Source organism: Balaenoptera borealis (assembly GCF_965194805.1).
Source record: "Balaenoptera borealis genome assembly, chromosome: 20".
NCBI lineage: Eukaryota > Metazoa > Chordata > Mammalia > Artiodactyla > Balaenopteridae > Balaenoptera > Balaenoptera borealis.
The window spans coordinates 57,978,968-58,001,883 of NC_138879.1; the positions used below are offsets into that span (position 1 = coordinate 57,978,968).

Genomic DNA, 22,916 nt, shown 5'->3' on the forward strand with positions numbered 1-22,916 from the left:
CTGGTATAGTAGTTCTTACCTCTGTCAGACCCAGCACTTCCTTCTTTATAACATTTTATAATCACCCCTATTATTATCCTGAATTTTCTTTGATTTATACAGCTAATGGAATCTATCTGCTCACATATCAACAAATCAACAGAACACCTTTCTGTAATATAAATGAAAAATAAAAGTGCTGCATGAGAGACATGTATGTCAATATGCAAATACTCAGGCATGACCCACCGTAATAAAGTCACCAAATGCCTACCCTATGTGTAGAATCACCTTGACTTTGACAGTTGCAGGGGCAGGCTCATATTTTTTGTTGACTCAATTACCACGAGAACTATTGTAGCTGAAATAGTGAACAATTAACTAGGTCTTTTAAAGAAAACAAAGTACAGTCTTTCCTTGACTTACATAGTAGCTGCCTTCCTAGAGAATTCAGGATACATGAGGGTAGAAATCTACTTTGTATATAATGTGGAGTTAGATTCTAGGCTCAGAGGAGTATAAACTGGGTTTTCAGTGTACATAAATGTCCAGCTGAACATTCAAAACTCAAGAGAGATGAGGTTCATTCTTTTTGTTGGTTCATTCCTTGCATGGCAAGAAGGTACAATCTCCCTGGTTCTTGCCTGTGAAATGCTGGCAGTGCCCTCCAGGTCACTGTGACAACCAAAAAATACCTCCCCTCCACCCACAAATCCCCAAAGGCACCCCACATCCTGGGAAAGTAACACCCCAATGGAACCACTCTAGTCTAGAAGTTAAGAGCAAGAAATACCAAAACTGCTGCAGTAAATGCTTAGGCAGGGGGTATGGGGACCAACCGGGAAGGGGCTGGTGCCACTTCAGTGGGGTAAGGAGTGGTTAGCAGTCCTAGTGCTGACAGAGGACAGGAACTGAGACCTCAGTGATAAGTAGACCTTCCTAGTCTGGCCAAGTCTGAAGAGTAGGGTTGAAAGCATTTCTCATAAAGAAAGCCTCCCCTTCGGTGCTGTTAGGAAGTGATTATGATGTAAGTCACAAACAATGAAGTTATATCCACAAAAATGTCACCAAAGCCAGACCCGACACCCCTCTACCCCCAAAGGATTCAAAACATTCTTCATCTTGACGAGGTCACAGAGGCAGACAGAAAAGATTCATCATTTTCTGAAGTGAGGAAGCAGGTTGCTTTGGTTTTGGTTTTGGTTTTTTCCTGGTAAGACCCGTCCACCAAGATATCCCTAAATTTCTTTCATCTGAAACCCACACCTTGCTCCACTGCCTGCAGAACGGGCAGCTTCACCTCAACCTTATCTCTTACGAGTTTGTTTTGTTAACCTATCTCTCCTTTGAACTGAAAGAGGAAAAAAAATTGAGAGATCTTTAATCTTTGAAGGAGCTTACTCCTTATATGACCCTTTAAAGGTCATTTCTCCCCCAGTACGTTTATTCTAGCATCAGTAGGCAGGTGATAGAAGAGAAGTAGAAGACTAGTTGAATTATCACGCAGAATGTTCTCTGTATACATTTATTGGTGTAGCCAGGATATTCACAGCTGGCATAGGCTGTATAAGATAATACATACCTCCTGCTCTAGAGAGGAATAGTTAAACCAAAACCTAATGTAAATGATCCCAGGTGAGATAAGTTCTACAGGGAGAAATTTTATCACTGAACAAGGCATTTCTTGCTGGTCGCATAATGTGGTTGATTATCACTCCATTTTCTTTTTTAAAAAAAATTTGCTGCTATTGCTGGATATGAATTATGGATTCTATTCAACCTGGGGCATGATTAAGAGCATCATGTCCTCAAAACTTTAATTAGAAAAGACACATGCACCCCTGTGTTCATAGCAGCACTATTCACAATAGCCAAGATATGGAAACAACCTAAATGTCCACTGACAGATGAATGGATAAAGAAGATGTGATACATATATACAATGGAATATTAGCCATAAAAAAGAACAAAATAATGCCGTTTTCAGCAACATGGATGGACCTAAAGATGATCATACTAAGTAAGTCAGAAAGAGAAAGACAAATACCATATGATATCACTTATACGTGGAATCTAAAATATGACACAAATGGACTTATCTACAAAACAGAAATGGACTCATAGACATAGAGAACAGACTTGTGGTTGCCAAGCGGGAAGGGGGCTGAGGGAAGGATGGATTGGGAGTTTGGGATTAGCAGATGCAAACTATTATATATAGAATGGGTAAAAAAGTCCTACTGTGTAGCACAGGGAACTATATTCAATATCCTATGATAAACCATAATGGAAAAGAATATAAAAAAGAATGCATATATACGTATAACTGAAACACGCTGTACAGTAGAAATTAACGTAACATTGTAAATCAACTATACTTCAATAAAAAAAGAATAATAAAAAAAGAACATCACGCCCTCAACGCCAGCCCCGTGCTTGCTCTAATGAATAGTTTCTGAAATAAAGGCTGAAAAAATGAATGAAAGATTAACTCCAAGAAATCACATGAGCACATATACTCAGTTCATTCATTCTGCTATTGTCATTTCAGCACTCCATGTTATCTAGGCCCCTATATTTCACCATCTAAATCCATAACAAAGACCCAAAGGGACCTTCAAGCAAGGAGCTCTCAAGCTAAGAGGCACTGGGAAAGTCTGCCTAAAAGACAACAGATGATCAGTTGGCCACAAGCCTCAGCACTCAGTATTTCCATTCATTTTTCTCCAGCCTGCCCATGCCCATCCTGGGCTACAAGGCAAACTGGGAGAGAGAGGTAAAATACGGAGGCAGGTCAGTACCATTTAATACTCTTACCTACACGAAAGGACTCCTGTGATGATTACATCAACAAATGATGTTCAAAGTATTTCTTAAACTGTTAAGTTCAGCTATTTACTGAGCAGCCAGTATGTGCCAGACACAAGCTTATATGTTTAGAACATGAATATGATAGGACTTAGCATCTGTCCTAAAAGAGCCGACTACCTAGTGAAAATACTACCATTTAAAAATTTACTGTACCTTCAGGACAAAAATAAGACTCATTAAGAGATTCCTGTAAAGGGACTGTAGTCTACTCAGCTCCAGTATCCATGCGTCTAATAAGTGGAAGATGCAGTGTCTCAGGGATTTATGAGACAAATCCAAGGACTTGGTAATGACCACTGGAAATAAATTCTGGAAAGAACTGTTCATAGTTTACTATATATGATCTCTGAAGGATATACCGTGGGTGCAGAAATCAAGCTCTGTTCTCACAAAGGAGTTGCTGGTAACCCACAGCCAGGTATGGAAGCCAATGGCTTGTGCAGGTCTGGTTTGGTCCCATTCTCTTTGTTCTTTTTCTTCTTGTCAGGGATACCCACTTCTTGCTAGAGGCTGTTACTGAAAAGCTTTAATCTTTCTTCAAGACTTACTAAAAACACGCAATCTTTCTTAATCAAATTCTCTCAAAGTCTTTGCTTCCCTCTAACACCTTCAGCAAATGTCAACTACAGATTTTCAATTCTTTCTAATCTGAATGTTGCCTGTTTGTATCTATGACCTTTTTGGGTAACGATGTTCTGATAAATGTATCTTTTAATAATTCCTTTGCTGATGGCGGGAGTGGGGGATGTTTAATTGATTTCAAATAGAGAAAATGCTAGCTCCGAGGCTGTGATTTCCACTTTAAGAGTAGGAAAATACCATACAGATGCTGAGAATTCCCTCTGAAAATGGTTTCTTTCTTACCCTCAGCGTCTTCTGGGAATAACCATTCATCTGGAGTTAGTCCAGCCATAACTCCATGGACCAAGCAACCTTCTCTCCTGGTAGAGGCAGGCACTGAGGTCAGCATTGGGCTGTGGAGCTGGAGGGCTGGATAAACTGGAGGTCAAGGCTGCTGTTTGGGGCGTGGCCACCACGTACAGTCAGATGAGGGAGCAGGGGACCCAGTCTGCAAAGGGACAAGAAAAAGCAGGTGAGACGTAGATGAAAGAAGGAGTAGCTGCTCTGCGTCCATGAGGAAAAGTTCTGTGTCCACGTGGCACGTATTAGAGGCAAGGGGTGGTGGCTTTGACTACATAGGAGATGGATTTCAGATTTACCTGCTCAGTCGTGGCACTGACTTGTCCCCATGACCTCTGTAGCACTGCTGCCCCTGGTCTGCCTGTGACTTTCCATGTCTGCAGCTGGTGAAATTGTGACCTCTTCTCTCCCTGCTTGGTCAAGGCCACCTCCCATCCCAGGGGTCTGCCCCACACCTCTCAACAACAGGCTTAGCTCACTTATTCATCTCCCTCCGGGGACTAGGAAGACCCTCTGCATGGCTTGCAGACCACACATCCAGAAGAAAGTCTCCCAGATGCTGGACTGTCTGTTGTCAGTCCCTTCTAAGGGAATCACTGCCACTTCCTTCTAAGGTTTAATCTGAAGATGGCTAAACTAGAAACGACACTTCCTAAAATCCCTTTTCCCATATGGTCCAGGGGAGAGTCTGCTAGTGAGACATAGTCACGGGATGTTTGGAAGGTGGATGAGAAGGAAAGGTATTTCTCTCCAGATGGAGTTGCAGTGAGATATCTGGACAGACAAGATACACGGTGCCCTCCTGGTCCGTTCTTGAGAAACCCCCTCGTTGGTGTTCCGGGACGAAATCACTGGGGGTATCTTGCATTTCATCCACACTTCCAGCTCTTCAAATGGTTGTCTAAGACCCTAAATCCCTATTCAAAAATCCTTCATACCCCAAATACAGAGAGTAGCTGCTTTCTTGTCCTAATCCTGACGAATTGATATGTGTAGGCTCTTCCTTTTGTTGAGGTCAGGTTATCAAACTTCCGACAGGTAGAGCAAGAACAAATGCTTTTTAAAGGATGCAATCTTTTGGATTAAAAAAAAATGAGGCAGCAATGGAATGAGTTTTATCTTGGTATTATCTGACATTTATTTTAATTCTTACCTGACATTTTGGAATATAGGCTTTTGAGGGTCTCCTCTGCATTTCAATTTTTCAATAAGTCAGTTTTTTGCTTCCTCCCCTGGACAAAGTTGTATCTTATCTTGAAGGACCCTTCAGGAAGCTAAATCCATCTTGAGGGTCTTTGGTTTCAAACAATAAAAAAATATATCCAATCTTCCTTAAGAAGGGGAGCTATTATAAAGAAATGGGAATTTTACCTCTCCCAAGTGTGCAAAATGTTAGCCCAACCTCACTGGCCTGGGAAAAGTGTTGAGATCAAACTAGAAAGACACCCCTTCCTCACCTGCTCCCCAAGGACCACCACCAAGCTTGGACCCTATGTCACCACGGTATCCTCAAGGGGACCTCAAAAATAGTTACTCGCAAGTATTTCACAAGCATGATTTCATTGAATTTCACGATTGTGGAAAATAGTAACTACCTCGCCAGATTGTTGCAGGGACCGAGGAGCTGGCGTATCTGCTGGACCACTGAAAATGAGCCCATGTTTGAGAAAATACCAATTTTTTTTTTTCTGAAGAAAGAGCACAAGATCAAGAAGATCTGAAAGCATGGGAAATTGCTCCTGAAGGCTTCTCCAATTAGTGATGAAATTGTAATTTTATCACTATCGATATATCGGGACCACCTGGCAGGCTGCCTGCAAATAGGTAAGGACATGCTGGAAAAAGGAAAAAGGTAAGAAAGACCCCCCCCCCCCCCGAGGAGTTTCCAAAGCTGTGTTCCTACTAAGTGGTTATTATAAACTGCACATTTCAATGGCAGGCTTCTGGACAGCAAGCAGTCTGGCTACAAGGAACAAACACTTTAAATGGGCACATCCTCCAACAGAATTTCAGATTTGTGAATTGATTCTAGAGAGACAAATAAGAGGAGTAAGTATTTAGCTGAAAAAATCTACACCGCAGCATTCTTTATAAAAGTGAAAAATCGAAAGTAATTTTAATGAACATCCATGGAGAATATTCAATAAACCCATTTCATGAAAGCCCATACAGCCATTAAAATTGATGTCGGAGAAATATATTCTTCACAGGAACAGATATTCATAATGTATGTTAAGTGAAAAAATAGGCTATCAAATAATAAGTTGAATGTGATTTTATTCTGGTCCAAAATATATGTGTCATTGTATATGCAAAAGAAAAAAATATCAGGGAGGGGGTGATGTGTGCAGTGTTTATCTCTGAGAGGTGGGTTATGGGGTATTTATTCTACTTTAAAAAAAATTGGTATTTTCTACTTTTTTTCTATAATGCACAAGTTAAATTTTAAAAAAGGAATACAGTGAAACTGCCCATCAGTGGGGGAATCCTTTTGTAATGCAAATAATCATAACTTCCATTTTTTAAAGTGGGGCATATCCTCTCCCTATAGAGAGCCCTTTACTTACAGACGGAGAATTAGCAGTTTCTACCGTTTCTAGGAGAGGTTTTCAACAGTCTTTTTACTCAAGGGGAGTTAAATTTTAAGTAGATTTTTGTGTTTCTGCAGTAGAAAACCTTCCCCCAATCACCCAGCCTCCTTCCACTGATTTAGTTATTGGGACACAATTTGGAGTTTTCTCTTTTTCTATTTTGAGGAGTTGGAGCCCAGGTGAAGTGGGCCCAGGTTGCAACATGGGTCCTATGGGAAGGGGGCTGCAGCCGTCACGTGAGTGGGGCTCCTGGGAAGGGGGAGGATTCGACGGTCCTCCACTCCCCATCCATCAGTGTGCCCCTGCCCGGTTGTATTTCTTCAGAATACTCCCAGACCCTGAAAAGATTACATTGGAATAAATTCTTTATAGGTCAGTATTCTATTTTTGACAGGTGAACCTGGATTGACCTCCATGGAATTCTGCTTCTGGAAGCCAGGGCTACCTCTGCCTTCTGCAAAAAACTGAATACAAAGAATTGTTTCACTAACAGGGCTGAAAGAGGTATCACCCTAATTCTTGACGTGTTAATGAGTGCTGGTTCTTGAAGGTGTTAATTTTCAAACTCCAGTGTGGAAAATGTGTTCATTTCCCCCAGAGATTCAGCATTAGCCTTTTTTTTTTGTTTGCCTAATGCTGATCTCAGTACACGTTTGGACTTCAGTCTAAATAAATAAATTAGCAATATATACACTTAAAAATAAATACATGCTTGATATTTCCCCCAGACTTCATTACCAAGCACTTTTACACACAATAGATTTTGGAGCTTAAAAACAGCATCCCCTCTTTCATCTGAGAATAACAATGGAATGAGTAGCTTTTATCACGTGTCTAAAGGCCTCTCTATTTTAGGGAGAATTTGGCTTTTCTTTACAGAGTGGGCTGATCTTCGTTGTTGATGCTTCTGCATTTAAAAAACAATCTTTCGTTCTTTATTTGTTCTAATGCAAAGAAAAATAAAAGAGGATAAGTAAATATGGACTTTTTTCCCCTTTAATTCCTGGGCACATTGTGGATGCGTTGGGTTGAACTCAAGTAGGAATTGCTTGATATTACACCTCTATCTGCCGAGCATCTACTCTTCCAAAAGCAGCTGATTGCTTCCAGTTCTTTTTAGAAAAGCTACTTCTAAAATAAGGGGGATGATGGGTGCTAACGGTTGGGGTAGGTGGCGAGGAAGGTGATGGGATGAGGAATTTCAGAGCTTTTCCCCTAATGGTGCAGAAGGCAGAATTTTTGACAAGGGAGAGTAAAGAAGAATAAAGCTAGAAGGAATGCTGGCGGTCAGGTGTCCCCACCTCATTTTAGCATTTTGGAAACTGAGGATCAAAAAGTTGGAGTCACTTACTTACTCTAAGGCTCCAGCCATAGGTGAGGGTCCAGTCTGGAGTTCTTCCCCCCGTTCCAAAGTTTTGCTCCCCACCTTCACCCCGACCCAGTTTGGTTAGAATACGTAGCCAGATTCCACAGTTCACAGCTCAATCCTACCGCCAACTGTTGGATCTTGGCCACGTTATAACCTCGTGGTGAAGCCTCGGTCCACCTCTGGAATATGGGGATGGTTATCCTACCACCCTGAAGAACTGCAGTGAGAATTAGAATGGGCATAAGCCAAACGTTTAGCTCTCTGTGGCTGCTCAGTAAACAGTAGCTGTAACTACTATTACTTCCACTTCTAAGATAAAATAAAACATAGCCTCTGCCTTTCTAGTGCTCAGAGTCAAGTGAGAAACACTTTGGGCAATATGGCCCTAGAATGTCTGCAACTGGGTTACTGGATTAGTTACTGGGTTCGTTTGCAACTGGATTAGTTACAGTAGTCTTCTTAACCTAAACTCTACTGTGGTGAGGAAATTACCTGCATTTCCTATCAGAGACCCCAGGAGAGAAGAGGAGAAGAAAGAAGAGCCTGGAAATGCGGTAAATTAGACCTAATGCACCCCAAATTTGTCTCATTAGCTTGTAATCTGGTAGCTGGGAAAACTCATCTATAAAACATGGGACATTTTTCCTCCTAATTCATGAGCAAACCTCAAAATGGCAGGAGATCAATCTGGAGCTTAGAGAGAATGTAACTACTTCCTCAAATCCTTTGTGCCTGTGTATGTATCTTCCTGCTATGCAAACAACCTGCTGAAAAAGCTAAACTGTAGTAATTGTTTCTTTTACATGACATACAGAACAATGCTTGATTGCTTTTTTTTTTTTTTTTTCCTTGCTTTGTCCACATTGGATAGAAATGACAGGGAACTAATTCACAGTGCTTGAACTGGTCCCGGGTGAACACATTTTCCTACCTACAGCATAAAGCAAAGAAAAATCATTTTTGTGTTCTTCACATTTTTAGTCTTACCAACCATTTTCTACTCTCTGAGTCTAAATATTACAGAAATATCTGTAGGTGGATCCATCTGTAGTTGGATTGAGAAGACCTCCACCCTGTCTGGGGTCTACTTCCAGATTTCAAGGACGTTAATCAGAAGCACAATTGTCACTAAAGTCTCCTAGTTTAGTAACTAGGAGTAACTTGACGAAGCAGCCACCTCGTCTCCCAAAGCAATGAACCCACTGAGTGCCCACGTTCTAAATACTTCACTGAAAGAAACCAGGGCACCTTGGAGGAAAGATCTGGCCTAGCGGTAGGACAAGAAATTTAAGATGACCCTGGAACATTGTGCCAGAAAGTCTGAAAGAGTTTGAAGAATCAGGGGCACAAATCTAAAGGGCACAGAAGTCTTCTTGAAGGATCCCACCAAACAAAGCAGGGACAATTTGAGCATCAAAATATTGGGTTGCTACCACATATCTGATGAGGGGTTAACATCCAAAATATTCTAGGAACTCATACAACTCAATAGCAAAATAACAAAAAACCCGATGAAAAATGGACAAAGGACCTGAACAGACGGTTTTTCAAAGACATGCAAATGGCCAACAGGTACATGAAAAGGGGCTCAACATCACTACTTATCAGGGAAATGAAAAGCAAAACCACAATGAGATATCCCCTCACTCCTGTTAAGTGGTTGTTATCAAAAAGACAGGAGATAAGGTTATCACACCAAGTGAAATAGGTCAGAAAGAGAAAGACAAATACCATATGATATTACTTACATGTGGAATCTAGAATATGACACAAATGAACCTATCTACAAAACAGAAACAGACTCATAGACATAGAGAACAGACTGGTGGTTGCCAAGGGGAGGGGGCTGGGGGAAGGATGGATTGGGAGTTTGGGGTTAGTAGATGCAAACTATTACATTTAGAATGGATAAACAACAAGGTCCTACTGTATAGCACAGGGAACTATATCCAATCTCCCGGGGTAAACCATAATGGAAAAGAATATAAAAAAGAATATATGTGTGTGTATAACTGAGTCACTTTGCTGTACAGCAGAAATTAACACAACATTGTAAACCAATTATAATTCAATTAAAAAAAAAAGACAGGAAATAAATGCTGGTGAGCATGTGGAGAAAAGGGAAACCTTGTACAGCGTAGGTGGAAATGTACACTGGTACAGCCACTGGAAAACAGCATGGAGGCTCCTCAAGAAATTAAAAATAAAACTACATACGATCCAGCAGTCCCTCTTCTGGGTATATATCCAAACGAATAGAAATCAGGATCTCTAAGAAATATCTGCACTCCCGTGTTCATTGCAGCAGGATTCGCAATAGCCAAGGCATGGAAACAACCTAAATGTCCACTGATGAATGAATGGATCAAGAAAATGTGGTATATTTACCCTATAAGATATTATTCAGCCTTTAAAAAGAAGCAAATACTATAATTTGTGAGAACAAGGATGGGCCTGGAGGGCACTCAGTGAAATAAGCCAAACAGAGAAAGACAAATACTGCATGGTATCACTTCTCTGTAGAGTCTAAAAAGAAAAAAAAAAAGTCAAGCTTATAGAAACAGAGAATAGAAAAGTGGTTGCAGGGGCTTGGTGGGGAAAATAGGAAGAGGTTGGTAGAAGGGTGCAAACTTTCAGCTGTAAGATGAATAGGTTTGAAGATCTACTGTAAATAACATGGTAACTATAGGAGACAACACTGTATTGCAGAATTGAAATCTGCTAAGAGAGTAGAACTTAAATGTTCTCATTTCAAAAAAGGTAAATATGCGAGGTGCTGGATTAACTTGGTGGGGAATCCTTTCACGATGGATGCATATATCAAATCATCACGTTGTACACTTCAAATATTTTACAATTTTATTTGTCAATTATACCTAAATAAGGTTGAAAAAATACTGTATTACCACCCATATACTGATTTAAGTAAATAAATAAATGGAGGGGAAGGGAACACTCTTTCTTTTTTTTAAAATTTAATTCTATTTATTTTTTTATACAGCAGGTTCTTACTAGTTATCTGTTTTATACATATTAGTGTATATATGTCAATCCCAAGGGAACACTCTTTCTTACAGTAGAAGAAAATGATGGACATTAAAAAATTCACTCTCGGGCACCCATCATAGTGGTTGATTCGGACTCTCTTCAAGAGAGAGGATCTCTTTACCCTTTCCAATCCCATTTAAGAACACACATCACTTTTATCTGTTGTGTCTCATTGTCTCTTTCAGTCTGAAATAGTTCCTTGGTCTTTCCCTGTCTATCATGTCTTTGTCTTAAAGAGTACAAGCCTTTCATTCTTTGGAGAACCCTCTGCCTGAGTTCTTTCCCTATTTCCTCGTGATCAGACTCTGGTCATATACTCTCGGCAAGAATTCCCCAGAAAGGATCCTGGCTCTTGTCTGCCTTCCCTCAGGGGGAGCATAATCTCCATTCACACCGTGTTATGAACTGAATGTTTGTGGCCCCCTAAAATTCCCATGTTGAAGTTCTAAACCACAGTGTGATGGTATTAGGAGGTGGTGCCTTTGGAAAGGAAGTTTCGATGAGGTCGTGAAAGCAGGTTCCTTATGAGGGTATTAGCGCCCTCACGAGAAGAGACAGAAGGGCTTTCTCTCTCTGCGTCTCTCTGTGTCTCACTCTCCTCTCCATGTGAGGACCCAGCAGAAAGGCAGCATCTGCAAACCTAGAAGACCTCTCTCACCAGACACTGAATCTGCTGGCACCTTGATCTTGGACTTCCAGCCACCAGAACTGTGAGAATAAATATCTGTTGTTTAAGCCCCCCAGTCTATGGTATTTTTGTTATGGCAGCCCAAACACCGAAGCATGCTGTCATCAGTAATCTTAGCCTCGATCACCTAACCACGTTGATGTCTTGCAGGTTTCTCCACCCTAAATTCACCATTCTTCCCATTAGAACTAGCCTGGTATTTTGTGGGGAGATCTGCCTCTAGCCATCTTCCTGCCTGGCTCGAATGTCCACGCGATGTTTATTACCCTGCCAGGTTGACATCCTGGGTTTCCTATGATCATTTTTAAGTTATGACCTGGTAGGTTTTAGGGACCACAGCAGCTGTCCTTTCGAACCTGAACATGGCTGAGACTCACTTTTTCATTAGGTTCCTGGGAAGAAAACTACCTAGTATTGAATTCGGTGGACTCACGCCCATTAATCACTTTGAAGTCATCTGTTAGCCTTCCAGGAGGAGGACATGACGAAATGGAGCCTGAGCTTAGAGGAGGATTGTTTCACTTCTCCCAGGACCCTTCCTGTTTTTCACACCGGGTGAACAGCCTCGGGCTACTGTCACTCATGGCTTCCCAGGGACTGCCTCTTGTCTGGAGATTGTTTTGCTTCTCCTGATTCCTGACCTTTCCAATTGACTTGAAGTTGTTTCCTTTCTCAACCTTGCAACCACCCTCAGCTGTCTGAGGAGCGCTCACCAGGAAATGTTTGCTTTTCATTAACTTGTTTCTCTCTATTAGTCCCATTGGAAAGCAGAAGAGCACAGGAGACAGGGGTCTCTGTTCAATTAGCCTAAGCAGACTTCCCACCGCAGGCTCTGGACGGCTCTGATCAATTCACCACTGCAGAGCCCGGAAAACCCATGTTATCTGTCAATGCCTGGTTGGTTCATCTACACCGGGCCTGTTCAGGATGTGCTAGGCGCTCTCACATGGCATGTTTTAAAATGTTTATGGCAACACTGGAGGAGCTGGTTTATTAACCCCATTTAAAGGCCAGGAAATTGAAGTTTAAAGAAGCTAAGTGACTTGTCGAAGAGACCCCACCTGGGAAATGGTGGGCCCAGTTTTGACTCTTTGGACATCAGTTGTTTTCCATTCTTATTGTCTATTTGAGGAAGTCGAATGGGCTTTGGTGTGTGGCTACACCTCCCTCGGGGACTATACAGGGCAGAGAAGAGAGGGGAATAGGGCTGGACCAAAACGTAGCTGTAAGCACGGGCACCACGTCATGTAAGTAAAATCCCATGTATATGCAGCTTCTAATTGATCCGAGAACTTGGAGAGGATGAGGAAAGCATGCCAGGTCCTTACGGAGCAGGAGGCAAAGCAAAGATCATGTAGCTCATGTCCCCCTTTTCAGCCCATGAGGACTTACCTGAGGCAGGAGGGGGAGAAGATATTCACCCCAATTCTCCAGCGAATGAATGTCAGAGCCAGGACAGGAATCCAGGTATCCTGACGCGCTGAACCTAAAGGTAAAACAAAACGTCGATCAACTGGGGACACAGCATGAGAAACAGGAAAATTGGGGCACAAAAGAATATTCTACAACATTGTTTTCAGATCCTCAATCCTTTCACTATCGAAGCAAATAAGAGATATTTAAGGGACTCAGAATTCTCAGGAAAAAATATAAAAGCATAAAATTAGCACGTGAAGTCAACTTATTGGCAGCATTGGCATGTAATGACGACAAACATTTATTTCAAAAACAACTATATTGAGGAGCATTTCACATATCATAAAGTTCACCCATTTGATACAAATGGCCAATAGGCACATGAAAAGATGCTCAGCATTGCTAAATGTTAGTGCGAGCTGGTTGACAATGCCCAATTGCACCTTCAGAATTGTCATCCTCTTAAGCAAGGCATGGATGTTTGCAGAGCGGAAAAGAGGTGAACACGCAATGCCCCTAACTAACAATGAAGGTGGGAAGCTATGATTTTTCATACACTCCAAGGATTCAGCCTGTCATACAAAGGGGCAGAGAGTGTGTATTTTGGAGGATGCGGAGGAGATATGCTCACCTCAGTCGAAGAGTTGGCCCCCTATGAACACCTTCTAAGGGTGAGCATTGGGTTGGAGGATGCCCTGGAAAGGAGATGGGACCTACGTGGAACCCAGGTCCATCCACTTGTCTACACAGACCGTACCCTAAGTCTCAGAAGAGCAGACCTCTGAAAATAATCTTCCCCAGGAGCCAGAAAAAAAGTTTCTGGTAAATACTTGGTATCCTTAATAGAATACAAGTTAGCATAGCCCCAGTCAAACAGGAATGAAAAAGCATGAGGAGACAATTGTCAAAGGTGAACAGACAACAAGATGAAATATAAAGGTAGGTGATCGAACTAAGGAAAAATGGCAAGGAAACCAAAAGGTCAGCTGCAGAATTAAAATCCACATGGGATGATGTAGAGAGCCAGAGTCACCTTAAGGTAGTGACATCATCACCACCCTTACATCACACATCATGATGTAATGAACAGGATGTAAACGATGGGGAATATGAAGACAGAACAGAGGCCAACTCTTAAGAGTCAAATATATTTCTGAAGAATAAAACAAGTACAATAGAATGAGTAATCAAATGCACATACATAAAAATTTTATTTATATTTCATTTTTATTTTTCTACAAAAGCTCTGCAGATCAGAAGACTTCACCACATTACGCTGGACAAAAATATGAAAGGAAGTCCAACACCTAGAAATACCAGAGCAAAACTTTTCCTAATAAAGACAAAGAAAAATTCTATAAATATCCATTAAAAATTGGGAGAAAAAAAACCACAAAGAAATACAAATCTAGTGGGTTTCAGATTTCTTCTGTGTTACATCAAACAGCAAAAAATAATGGAGTTGAAAAAAAATCACTTTGATAACCCAACATTGTAAATCAACTCACTTCAATTTAAAAAAAAACAGTTTGAGGTTTGAGGGAAAAGAATTGTGATTAAACAATGGTAAACTGTCATTTTTTTCTTTTATACATGAGGGTGATAGAAAGATCGCTGACTATCCAAAAACTTAATATATTCCCCGGGTATATTTCTTGAAAAACATTACTTGAAAAATCATTCCACATGAAACGTGGAACGAAATTAAGGACCCGAGACCAGGAAATCCCATATAAAAGAAATGGTTTTGAGCATTAAAACAGTTGAACAGGGCTTCCCTGGTGGCGCAGTGGTTGAGAATCTGCCTGCCAATGTAGGGGACACGGGTTTGAGCCCTGGTCTGGGAAGATCCCACATGCCGCGGAGCAACTGGGCCCGTGAGCCACAACTACTGAGCCTGCGCGTCTGGAGCCTGTGCTCCGCAACGAGAGAGGCCGCGACAGTGAGAGGCCCGCGCACCGCGATGAAGAGTGGCCCCCACTTGCCGCAACTAGAGAAAGCCCTCGCACAGAAACGAAGACCCAACACAGCCATAAATAAATAAATAAATAAATAAATAAAATTTAAAAAAAAAAAAACAAAAAAAAAACCCGTTGAACATGGAATTAATTCAAAATATTTGTTGAAATAATAATTTTAAAGCCAACATTTATTTAGCTCTTACTATGTGCCAGGCACTGTGCTAAGTGTTTCCCATATATGTTTGTTTATAAAGCTTAACGCAGGTATCAAAAATTACTCTTCTTTTTCCTTTAATTGAAGTATACTTGATTTACAAAGTTGTGTTAGTTTCAGGTGTACAGCAAAGTGATTCAGCTTTATATATGTGTGTGTGTGTGTGTGTGTGTGTGTGTGTGTGTGTGTATTCTTCAGATTCTTTTCCATTACAGGTTATTACAAGATGTTGAATATAGTTCCCTGTGCTACACAGTAGTAGGTCCTTGTTGTTTAAAAAATTACTCTCCTAATAAAAGATGTTTAATATCAAAATAATAACATAATAATGTAATCTGGGTCTAAGTATTCGGATTTTATAACTAAAACCAGTCAGTGAACGGAGAGAGGAATAAAAGTGCTCAGTTCTTCGTCTTAATATGGGAAGGACAGAGGGATTCAAAAGATGCTGTTTTCTTTTTTTTATTGACTTTGAGCATCAGTGGTACATTAGACAAGATACAAAGTTAAAAATTTTTTAAGTTATAAAGAAAATGACAAATTGGAAACAGTGTTTGTGACAAAAATGGCAGAAAAAGACAGTTGGTATGTTAAATGGCTTTATAAATCAATGAAAGAAAACCAACAAACACGTGGAAATAAAACAGAGCAGGATCTGAACAGGCAATTGACCACAATCATGTAAAAAAGGTTAACTTCATAAGTAACTTTAAAAAGTGCAAATTAAAACAGCAGTGTCATGCCTACTATGTTAAACCCATCAAATTGGCAAAAACTCAAAAGAATGATAATCCCTGGTGTTAGCTAGGATTGAGGGAGAGGGCCTTTCATATACTGCCAGTGGAAGTGTAAATTGGTAAATTGGTGCTCTTGTGGAAGGGAAATTGACAGCAGAGATCAAAAGTTTTCTAAATGCAGACACCTTTGGATTCAAGAATTCCATTTCCAAAGGACGTACTCAGAGGCAGCCAGAAAGATTTAACTCCAAAGATGGGAGAAGCTGTACTCACGCAAGAGGCTACTCCTTTGAAATGGAGGTTGATACTCAAGCCAGAACTAGGAAGAGGGCAATAGCTAAAGGTGAAAAGGCTGAGACTTCCTGAGCGTCCCATCCTCTGTGGGGATGTAGCTCCCGGGAGCCCCTCACTTCTAAGCCTGGTCCCTTGGGTGTGGCAATTTTTCTGGTCTATTTCCTGTCATCATCTCTGAGGCTTTTCTAAAGCCCTGTTGAAACATTTCAGGTCATCTTCATGGCACTCCAGGCAACGAAGGGAAGGGTGGGGAGCTATGAAGAACCGAGCTAGAAACATAGTGGGTGCCTTCAGAGGCTGGCTAGGCCAGAACTAGAGACACAGCACAGCATCAAGGCACGCAGGTGAGCATGCCGCTGGCGGGTGGCCCCTGGTCCCTGACACTGCGCGTTCCCCCTGACGTGGCTGTTTCTAGACCTGAATATTGGCCAGAGCTGCCCCTGCGGCCTCTGCGGGAGAAAATCCCCCATTGTTCCCTGCATGTTTGTGTCTCTGGCTCCTGGTCAAAGGACATGGAAAGGACACAGGTACCCCAAGTGTGTGGAAAGCGTCATCCACTCGTTGCCATGAACTGGGAACGTCTAGATTGTTCCTGGTTTTCTCAGCTTGTGCCTCACCATGACTCTTGTGGTGGGAAGGGGGCTTAGATGCCAGGAGGCTCCCTCCCCTTCCCCCCAAAAACCAAACACCTTTATGCTGATACTATTAATAATAAAAACGTGCCTTGGGATGATGCGTCTCTCGTTGCCCGTTGATGCCAGCCTAATGCTCTCCCCGGGGGTCCTCACTTTATCTATCCCTCCCTCCTTCCCTCCCTCCCTGCCATTGAGGAAGAAGCCTTCCTCACTCACTTCCCAAATAGCTCTTGGGAACTCGGAGAGAAAGCACAGGATATTTCTCAAACTTCAACATCCGTACAAGTCACCTGGAGATCCGGTTACAAGGCAGGTTCGGATTCAGGGCTGGGGGCTGGGCCTGGGACTCTGCATTTCTGGTGGCGTCCAAGTGACGCTCCTGGTCTCCACAAGGGCAGGAGGACAGCTTGGTGCTTTTGTTTGCACTGTCTTTCTCTCTGAAGACACTGCAAGTTTCTTGGCAGCTGGATCAGTGTTTATCTTCATATCCCTGAGTGTAAGGATTAGCTCAGGGGAGGAAAGAGGGAGGAGAGATGAAAACGTGGATCCTGTGGCATCCATCTTTTTGAGCAGAGAAGTGAAAAGATAAGTTGTTCGCTTCCAGCGTCTTGACCCTCACTTCTAGCTCACCGTGCAAAAAAACCCCATAAAACAAAACAGAACAGAACATACCCCAAAGCTTCTTTGTAATTTTTCAAAGGCCAAGCAGAGATAGACTGGAGAGCTTGGTGGCTGCGGAAGCTCAGGCTTCTCTCTGGGACCTCACTTCTCCATGTACAGATGACATGTGCATGGACATCTTTTAAGCTGGAGAAAATGTCAGAATTGGGGCCTCTCAACCCCTGCATCACCTTTTCGAGAAGCCGCCCCGATGCCAAGGAATCGGGTTGGGTAGCTCTGGTACCTGCCTAACACTAACATTGAGGAGATAATCTCCTTAACTCCATAAACACCACAGCTAAGTACTTTGGCAGGCAAAACTGCTATGATCTTGTAAAACACATCGTGGCCATCTGGCGGAGGCTACTGATGTGGTCAGAAGGAAAGGGGAGATGGTCAGTAACGGTCACGTCAGTTTTACAGTCCTCCCCACGCAGAGCCAAGTGTGTGGCTTGAGAGACGAGGAAACGGCGGCCAAGACCCTGTCACTGCTCACAAATCCTGAAAGACGTATGGAGAGTCTGTCTCTTTTTGTGCAGGAGAGGACCAGAGCTGTGGTCATCTGAGTGGCAGCTGTAGGGAGATGGTACAGGTGGGTCTGAGAAAAGCGGTGACAGCCGGCAGAGGGGTTTCCAAGCTTCTCCAGGCCCGAGGACATGAGTTCCCTGGTCCCACCCCGAGCATTGGGAAATTCACCTTTCTACTTGGCCTCTTGGGTGACCACACATGCCATATACCTGCATCTCAGAAGCAATGGCTGGGTGACAACATCTGGGCCCACCTGCACCCCCTTCTCCTCGACCATTTGCTGGTCAGAACAAAACCTCTCCCCTCCAGCTGTTCTGCAGAATTCGCACAGCTGACCGTGCCCTGCTCTTGGTGTTTGGTGCCTTTGCACACGTTATTCTGCCTGCCTAAGTGCCCTTCCCTTTCTCTATCTGATAAGCTCCTATTTACCCTTCAAAACTCAGCTTGAGCTTTGCTAAAGAGCCCTCTGTCTCCCCCCACCACCTAGGCTGTGCCGACTAAAACTGGGCGCCTACAGTCTAGAAGAATGAAGTCGCTGGCCACAGCAGTCTCTGACCTTCAACACCCACTGAAAGGGCTTCAGGGCGGAGATCAGGAGTGAGACGCTCTGCGCTCTGGGAAAACTGTCAGAACAGGTCTCCAGATAGTAAGATGTTTTCAGGAGAAGATTTTATGAGCCCAGTTTCTTGCATCTTCTCGTATCTAGAAAAGCACTCAAATCACTAACAGAAACACCCGCTCCTTGTGACTAGAAGCGACCTTCACGAGGCCAGCAGCCAGCCTCTGCCAACACGTGTGCCTGACTGCACTCCCTTCACCAAACCCACATACGTACTGACCTCCCCGCCTCCTCCGGGCAGGTCCTCAGGGCTCTCCGACAGGCTGCTCCCAGGCTACAGCCCTCACTTTGCCCCCAATAAAACTCAACTCACAACTCTCACGTTGTGCTTTTTTTTTTTTTTCAGTTGACAGGTAGCACCCTGTGCCTCTCTACGTGCTTCATATTTTGATTTTGTTTATTTGTCTCGTCTACCAGGCTTACCTCCTCCTCTTTCAATTCTTGGTCTCATGGTGTCTAGTAGAGTGCCAGGCACATGGTAGATACTCGACAATTTTTAAGTACTTAAATGTGTCATAATGGATCTCTGTCTGTGATTATTATACGCAGTGAAAGACAAGGCCATTTCTCTCCAGAGGAAGGTAGAGTGCAAGCTCACCTCCTTCCCGGTTCTAGTGTTAACCTGTCTCAGGTCACGTGTACAGGGGTGACATGAGGGAGGGTTCCAAAGCCCTAGTTACAGTGGCAGATTTCCACTGGGGGCAAAGCTTGCTAACTCCTGCTCCCACGTGCCACCTGGCACTTCAGTCTTCACCGTGACCATAGCCATACACAGTGTGAAAAGCCATCGAGGAGTCCAACCCCAGATTTCCCTAAGGGGTAGTTACGGGGTGAAGAATGCTTTGAAAGCAAACCAGAGCTCCCAGTCAGCAGAACCGTCTTGGGCTGCATCACCGCAGATCCTGAGACAGGGGTGCAAGTGCAAGTGGTTTATTTGGGCATGATCCAGGACACGTGGCTGGGGGTAGGAAGCAAGAGTGACAAGGACGGCAGGGAAGCCAGTGCAGGGGGAGCTGATGCGCAGGCTCTTACGCAGGCAACCAGGACGTAGACCCACGAGGACCTCAGCGGGTGGATGCGGGCCACACCTCAGGCTCAGCCTACACTAAGGCAAGAAACCGGGCTCTCCATTCTCGCAAGTTTTTCATCCATTCACCAGTCGGTGGGCATGTGCTTGTTTCCAGCTTTGGGCTGTGATAAATGAAGCTGCTCTGAACATTCATGGGTTTGTGTAGACATGTGTTTTCATTTCTCCTGGGTAGATATGCCTAGGAGAGGAATGGCTGGGTGGAATGGTAAGTATATGTTTAACTTTATAAGAAACCGATTGTTTTCCAAAAAGCTGGCTCTCCCATTTTACATTCCTACCAGCAATGTCTGAGGGTTCAAATGTTACTAAAAAAGCAAGCCTGTGTTTGTCTTTTGATTTTCTTAACCATGTCTCTTGAAGAACAAAAGCTTTAAACTGTGAAGGCCAACATACACGTGAGTATATTTTCTTCTGTGATTTGTGCTTTTTGTGTCACAAAGATTTTCTCCCATTTTTTCCCTAAAGTTTTAGTTTTAGCTCTTTCATTGAGTTCTATGATCCAACTTGAGTTCATTTTTAAGTGTGGTTGAAATAAGGGTTGATTTATCTATCTATCTATCTATCTATCTATCTATCTATCTATCTATCTATCTATCTATCTATCTATCTACCTACCTACCTACCTATCCATCCATCTCTCTATCTATCTATCTATCTATCTATCTATCTATCTATCTATCTATCTATCTATCTATCCATCCATCCATCTACCTACCTACCTACCTATCTATCCATCCATCTATCTCTATCTCTATCTATCTATCCATCTAACCATCCATCAATCTACATATTTGTATATTCACAGATGGGTAGCTAATTGTTTCAGCACTATTTATTGAAAAGCCTGTTTTCCCCAATGAATTACCTTGGTGACTTGACTTAAAATCACTTGGCCTTGGGGTGGGGTCTATTTCTGGACCCTTCTCTGGTTCACTGATCTATAGTTCTACCCTTGCTCCACTACCATGCCGCCTTGGTTACTGTAGGTTTAGAGTGAATATTGAAATCTAGTAGTCTATGTCCTCCAGTTTTCTTATTTCATAAAATTCTCTGGGCTATGCTAAGTACTCTACATTTTAATAGAAAATTAAAATCAGCATGTCAGTTGCTACCAAAATTGCCTGATGTAATTTGGATTGGAATTGTGCGGAGTCTTTATATATCAGTTTGGGGGTCATTACTATCTTCATAATATTCAGTCTTCTAATCCATGTCTTCTTTATTTTCCCTCAGCAATGTTTTGTATTTTTTAACGTAGAAGTCTTGCATATAATTTGTTTTCTTTTAACAGTTTCACATCTTTAGGCTATTGCAAATGGCATTATTTTTCACTTCAATTTTAAATGTGACTAACATATTTTTAAATGTATCCTTCTTAGATTATCTGTATTTAGGTACATATACATATAGTTATTATATGTCGTGCTCTGTTTACTTATTTATGTATTAATGTCTTGTTCTAGACAGGCTTTAAGGAAGCTTACAAGAATATATAAAATAAAACCGAAGAGTAGAAGAAGGAGAGACAGAAAAGGGAAAGCAAAAGGACAGGGACATCCAGTAGAGTCAGGCGTGAAGCTAATACACATAAATATTATACAGTCCTTGTACATTTGCTTTCTACATTTGCTAGTTCCAAAATGAAGAATGAAATAAGATTATTGCATAATTTAGAGCATCCTTAAGTGGCACTCCTAAATCAAATGCTCCCAGAAAGCACAGCTATTTCTTATACTTTTCTCCAACAGGTCCTCAAAAACAGGACAGAACACATGTACTAGAATGAATAAAATCCTCAACAATATCTTTATGGAAATTATGCTGAGTTTTGATGTGCCGTCCTTATGCCACTTAAAATATAGCCTAGCAGTGCTAAAAACGACCGTCTCCAAGGCAGTTCCATTTATCTGCAACCACACAGCTAAGCTCATCCTGGATTCCTTACCCTCAGAAGCCACCTGAGATCATAAATGTCTGCTGTTCTAAGTTTGGGCAATTTATTATGCAGCAACAGATAACAAATACAGGTTTTGGTCCCAAACTACCATTGATTTAGTGCTTACTTCATGCCAGACATTTTACGAGGTCCTGTGTAAGTATTATCTAACAATCTTCACATAACACTATGAGGAAGGTACCATCATTGGACCATTTTTACAAGTAAGGAAATTGGGGACCAGAAGTACTTGTGTCAAGTCAGCCCAGGATGTCTGATTCCAAACTTTGGGCTTGTATTAGCTCGCCTGCCTCCTCACATCTCTCTTCCAAGTGGATCCTACCAATGGGTCCTTTATGGGATGCTTTCTCAGTGGGGACCATATTGCCTCCAACTAACCAGGAAAACAGGTTCTTGGGAACTATGAAAAAAGAAATCTTAGGGACTTCCCTGGTGGCGCAGTGGTTAAGAATCCGCTTGCCAAGGCAGGGGACATGGGTTCGAGCCCTGGTCTGGGAAGATCCTACATGCCGCCGAGCAACTAAGCCCGTGTGCCACAACTACTGAGCCCATGTGCCACAACTACTGAGCCCACGTGCCTAGAGCCCGTGCTCTGCAACAAGAGAAGCCACCGCAATGAGAAGCCCATGCACCACACCGAAGAGTGGCCCCCACTCGCCGCAACTACAGAAGGCCCATGCGCAGCAACGAAGACCCAACGCAGCCAAAAATAAAATAAATAAATAAAATAAAGAGTAATAATTAAAAAAAAAAATCTTAGCTAGCTGAATGGTCTGTGGTTCTTCAAACCTCCACCCTCCCGATGAAATCGTGTTCCTGATGACTTAATTCCTTTTGGTGCGGGAGAATTTAAATTAACATTTTTCTCCTTAAGAGATCAATAAGGACAAAAAGACTGAGAAATACTGCTTTATGACAAAGACCATCTTAGACATCTTCTCAACGGCCCATAGTCTCAGAACAAAAATCTTCCTTGCATACAGCAGATTCTTACTTAACAGTGTTTGACGAATGGATTTTCGTATACAAGGTTCAAATCTCTACTTTGAAAATAACTGCCTCGGAAATAAATAAATGACACAAGCCAAATGATGCTCTGGGCTCCACAGTAAGGAAAGTCCTCAGCAAAGACCAAAGACACAGACACCCCTGTAAGCAGCGCTCTTGGGAGTGAAGTGCAGAGCCGGCGACGCGAGTACCACGTGTCAGGAACCATGATGGATATTAGTCTACACTCTTCGGTTCCCTGGCAACTGACCTTATTATACCTGAACAACATGTTTGACTGCACTTGCTAATCTGTGGATTTCTAAAAGTAGATAAAGAGTCCAGACAGCT

At 42.4% G+C, this 22,916-nt stretch overlaps 1 long non-coding RNA gene across 2 annotated transcripts in view; it reads right to left on the reverse strand.

Moving 5' to 3' along the window:
* LOC309618901 overlaps positions 1-22,916 on the reverse strand; it is a 170,087-nt gene that overhangs the window by 22,368 nt on the left and 124,803 nt on the right. For both annotated transcript variants that reach the window (XR_014238673.1, XR_014238674.1), the window contains exons 2-3: positions 12,860-12,953; positions 3,715-3,919 (exon numbers count right to left, since the gene is read on the reverse strand). This is a non-coding gene — a long non-coding RNA (uncharacterized lncRNA). The remainder of the gene's footprint in view (positions 1-3,714; positions 3,920-12,859; positions 12,954-22,916) is intronic.